Below are 5,681 nucleotides of genomic sequence, written 5' to 3' on the forward strand. Positions count from 1 at the left end.
ATTGCTGAAGTTATTTAATATAGTGGATACAGTTCATGTGTATTTTTTGTAACATCTCATATTATTAGAAGTGCATGCTATTTACTAAATCGGACAGAAATATCATTTATGAAATAACACAGCTGAGTTAGTCCTAAAAGAGTCTCCTCAGTTGGATTTGGAATATGAACAGTTTCCAGAAATTAAAACATTAAATTTTTTAAATGATGTAGAAAGATCACTTCATGTTTAATCTAGAAATTCTGTTCAGAAATTCTGCTGAATGGCAAATTGATTGGTCACTGGGGATTTCCAATAAAATATTAATAACTCAGATTTTCCCCTCCAGGGAATCTGCTCCAAATATGTGTTTCCTCTGATAAGTGTGTTTCTCCTCACATGCAAACCCCATCCCATGGTTATCTGTTAGCATAACATTCACTGTGGTGGTTCTTACAGGATACAGCAGGTAAAATGAGTGGATTTAATCTGACTTTGCAATTTAATTTTTTTTAGCCATCTTTAGCATCGATACATCTCTTTCTATATTATTTCAATTGTTTAACTTCCCCATAGAAAATCTTTCAAATTTACCTTTCAAATAGAATGTATATAGTTCTTGGTTGTCCTGTGTATGAGATGACAGAATCTAGATAATGCCAGAGACATCCATATGGACTTCCCAAATCTGTCATATTACACAGCATAGCACATGGTTCTTGAACACATCTCAGCTACCTTAGAAGATGCCTCTGGTCATGGGGTATAGTGGTTTTCTGTCAGCATAGCTAAACTCAAGTCCTATATAGTTCTAGATTCAAGTTCACTACAGAGTACTTTGGACAAAATTTGTTAAGGTAGGAGTAGGTCATCACCTAATTGGAATGGGGCTACAGCTGGGCCCACAGCTTTCCACTGTCCACTAGATCTCCATCTTGAATGTCTCCAAGTCCTGATTCAAGCCTGTATGTAGTTCCATGGTGAAGACATCAACTCATTCTTCAAGTCACCTGTGTTGTTGAGGACAGAGATGATAGGAATACACATGGATTTATGTTGACATTATAAACTCTAATTTATCCTCATGGACTCCATTTTGTGATCATGGATTCCATCTTGTTGATACTCTCCTTTTTTGAACATTCACCATTTTTCCCCCCACTATTGTCCCTGCCAATTACAGCAACTTTAGACATACCATCAGATACAGAGGGAATGTAATTTTCTAAGTTTACAATTGCATAAGAACTAATTCCTATGGTAAATATCTTATTTTGTAACATTCATAATGATTCTGTATCTCTGATTGAAACTTAACTGACACACTGTGTTACACATAAGATACATTGTCCCTTAATGTAAGAAGATGCTACCACAATCCATATTACCACTGCCTTTGTAGACAATTTTTGAATAATATTGTAACATGTTTAGTACAGAAATTGATGTATAGGAGGTACTTGCAAATACTGATTTTATAAGAAATATAAGCTACTGCTTTTCCATTTATTGGCTAGGATATTTGGCGTTCTTTTAAATGAAGATCTTACCATTTCGTAGCCCAGGGCAATGCTTTGACCTTTTCAATATTCCATAATTAGATTGGCTGCAATTCTACTTTGCCTCCTGTTTACAGCCTAAGCAGCCTCTGGGAAAGGGGCAGAGTAGCCAGCTGTTCACAGTTGAAAATATTTTAAAGGTCAAATAAATAGAGCATTTCAACTGTCAACTCTACTGAAAAGTATTCAATTTTTTCAGGTGAATCTAAAGAAACAGGAAATATACTCTCCATAGAACAAAGCTGAAATCATAAAATTTTGCTACTGTATTTAAGAAATTTATCAACTGACCTGGGTGGATGTCTGTACCCTTAGACAAAGGAAAGTATGCTTCTCAAACTATTTTGGCTTGTGTCTTTCTTGGGTCACTCCTCCTCCCACTCATAGCACACCTCTATTACTGCAAAAATAAGATATATCAACAGATTTTTTAAAAAAGTCTTATGCTTCCTTCTAGTAAGACAAATGAAGTTATGTCTGATTTTTTAAGAGAGAGTTATATTTCAAGAAATGCAAATGTTAACAACTGAATTGTTCTGGTTAACAGAATTTGTGGGTTTAACCATAATTTTTATGCTTTATGATTTGTTTTTGAATTATCTAAACAAATTTTCCTCATAGTAGTAGATTCTAATGAATATCATTTAATGCTGCCTTAATAATTGCAGCAATCTTATTAATATCAAGAGTAAGCTTCTAGTATTAGATTTGGAGAATTCACTTTTGGAGTGAATTTCTGAAAGAAGTACTGACCTGACTATAATCAGAAAATTCTGTTGTTGTTTCTTTGTTTTCCTTGTTTTTAACTCAGCCAAATAATAAGAAAACTAATTTATAACAGGGATATTTCTCTCTCTCTCTAGTGAGTATCTAAAAGCTCTTCACAGATAAATAAATATTCTGATTGTCTTAGAAAGAAAGTAGAAAGTATTAGTTGCTCAGTCATGTCTGACTGTAACACCTCCAGGCTCTTCTGTCCATGGAATTTTGCAGGCAAGAATACTGGAGTGGGTTGCTATTTCCTACTCCAGGGGATCTTCCTGACTCAGGGGTCTCCCACATTGCAGGCAGATTCTTTACCACCTGAGCCACTCAGATAATTGAAGTTTAACATATTAGAGGTAAATATAGTTACTGTTGCTTACACTTGAAAACCAAAAATATACTTTGGTGTATATGAAAAACTCAAGAGATCAGGAAAGAAAAGGGGCTGTTTGATCAGCAGTGCCATTGCTTATTTTACTGAATAGAGCTTTAAATTAAAAGTGTTTGTAAGATTAATATCTTTTCCAGGATTAAAGTTTGCCTTTGCATTAATGTAATACTATGGAAAATAGGGTTATTTCTCAGAAAAATTAGGTACCTTGCTAAGCTACCTGGACAAAAGAACTTCACGGAGAGAGTTGTTATCTGATCTACCTCAGGAGACAATCCTTAGAGAGGCTTGATAGCTGTACCTTGAGAAAAGATATGGGAAGGGAGCGGGGGAAGGTTCACAGTCTCTCCAAGGCCCAGAGTAGTTTAGAGAAGCTAAGGGCATGATGCTGCAGTATTATACAATCATGCTTCCCTAGGGGAGTCTGATTGATGTTATGGCAAGAGCTACAAGGTAATAACTTTCACCAGGGTTACCAGTTTTTCTGGGAGAGTAGAACAGAACAACTTGGAGAAGCACTACACAAAGCCTGCTATTATATAGTTACAGAAGCTCCAGGGAGACATGGACATATAAAATTAGTGCTGGAAAAACATCATCAGAAGTGCTAGGAGTCATGCACACAAAGGAGAACTACTGTGACTTTGTATAGAAGAGGGCCTGCTCTGAGACAAACAAGCATATAAATCTTAGTGATATTGTCCAGAAGTCATCTGACCTGGGCTCTTGGGACCATTCACCAATGGTAAAGATTGTCACTGAGATAGTACAACTCTAAGACCAACATGGTCACAGGAAGATTTGACATGTTTTTCCTAGTAGAAAATAGTAGTAATTTATGACTATTATGTTTCTAGACATAAGAAAGAGCAGATACTCCAAAAAAGAGTCCTTATAAACTTCTCACCCATGGATAAGTAGCATCCTTTTGCCTCCTGGCAATACTACATACCTTTACTATGCCTTTAGGACATGCCAGTGTCAGGTAAGGATTTGCTGGGCATAATCTTTTATTGGGAAGTTTACTAGTAATCTTAATAAGAACATAAATTTCCTTTCAAAAGTGCTAGAAACAGTTGAAATAAAGCTATTCTAGACTATAGCTTAATACCCAAAATGAGGTATTGGGAAGATTTAATGCAACCCTAAAGGGAATAATTAAGAAACATATGGATAATCATGCTAATAATTTAGATGAGAAGTTTTATCACTTCCATCATTTACATATAGAGAGATTTCCTAGGAATTATGTTTAACAATTCAGACTTATACATGGGAAGAAAGGGGAGCCCTTTTTAACTCAATAACTAGATAATCCATACTAGGACATAATAATAAATTATAGTTATATATAAGTATTATATGTATAATGTAAGATAAATGATTTTAAGTATCAACTTGATAATAATGCAGAGCTTATTATAGTCATGGTTCACATACCTCTTAGAGATGTCAGTCATGGTTTATTATTCAATCTATCCTTTGATTTACATACCATGACTTAAAATTTTAAGATTAATATATGTTAACTGGAAATGACACTATATATTTATCTATAAATAGATACACAGTTATATATGTATGGTTTATATATACTATACTATCCTATTAATATTGATACCAAATGTAAATTTATTTCCAGATACTACAATTTAGCTAGGTAGATTCCTATTAGACAAATAAAAACAAAATCAAAGGTTTGAAAACAATTAAAACATTTTGGTATATTGAAAATGGCTATTAAATGGGTAAGTTGGGAAACATGCAAAAATACTACAATTAACTAGAAGGAAAAGAAACTTACATTAAAGACAAAAGGGAAAAAATAGTGCCTTTTGGAGGAAAGCAAAAGTATGGAAATTCACTATCAAACTAAAGGCCATAAATTTAAAAAGCAGTAATTAAAATTTTTGAAAGGGGAAAGGATGATATTCCTGCCCCTATAAAAAGGTAGATCTTCCCAGGTGGCGCTAGTGGTACAGAATCTGCATACCAATGTAGGAGACCCTGGTTCGATGCCTTGGTAGGGGAAGATCCCCTGGAGAAGGAAATAGCAACTTACTCCAGTATTCTTGCCTGGGAGACCCCATGGTCAGAGGAGCCTGGCAGGCTACAGTCCATGGGTTGGCAATGAGTCAGACACGACTGAGCGTGCATATAAATATAGGTTGAAGATTACTAGAGAGGTCTATGATTTCAAAGTTAATTAGATAAAAAGTCTAATGCAGTTTTTCTTGAATAAGTCACCAGAGAAATCTGAAAGAGCATATACAAATTAAGTTAAATTCATTCTACTTAAATAGTAGGAAATAACATAATTACCTAGGGATTTTTAAAAAAAGTAATTATTGAACTCTACCATTATAGATGCTGATTTAGTGGGTCTGTTATAGAATCCAGGTTTATATTTTTTAACAAAATTCCTGGTTATCATAATGGAAAAGTTCCAACTAGGAAATTTCAGACACATTAGAAGCATCAGAAAGTGTTGTTCTGGATTCACCACAAGATCATATAACTGGAGAAACCCCAAATCAAAGGGTAAATCATTGGCATTCTTATTATGTCCTAGGGGGATAACTCATGAAATAATGAAGGTAGTCTGAGTCCAGTAGTATTGTTTACAACAAATATTTTTCATTTTAATGTAGTTCAATTTACATTTTGTAACATGTAAGAGTAACGTCTGTGCTAAGAAAGATCACAGATGTACTTCACTAAAAGCTATGTAGAACCAATTTGGCTGTGTATATAGAGGGGATGAACTATAGATGGAGGTTCGTGACATTGTACAGGAGACAGGAATCAAGACCATCCCCAAGAAAAAGAAAAGCAAAAAAAGCAAAATTGCTGTCTGAGGAGGCCTTACAAATAGCTGTGAAAAGACGAGAAGCAAAAAGAAAAGATATAAGCATCTGAATACAGAGTTCCAAAGAAAAGCAGAGAGATAAGAAAGCCTTCTGCAGTGATCAATACAAAGAAATAGA

General features: G+C 34.6%; 1 long non-coding RNA gene across 1 annotated transcript; it reads right to left on the reverse strand.

Moving 5' to 3' along the window:
- Window positions 1–497: 497 nt before the first annotated feature.
- On the reverse strand, window positions 498–1,938 carry LOC123331913. The gene is made up of 2 exons (XR_006548723.2): window positions 1,830–1,938; window positions 498–989 (listed from the first exon to the last, which is right to left on the reverse strand). It is a non-coding gene; the product is annotated as an uncharacterized LOC123331913 (long non-coding RNA).
- Window positions 1,939–5,681: the final 3,743 nt, after the last annotated feature.

This window comes from Bubalus bubalis, chromosome X, assembly GCF_019923935.1.
Source record: "Bubalus bubalis isolate 160015118507 breed Murrah chromosome X, NDDB_SH_1, whole genome shotgun sequence".
Lineage (NCBI taxonomy): Eukaryota > Metazoa > Chordata > Mammalia > Artiodactyla > Bovidae > Bubalus > Bubalus bubalis.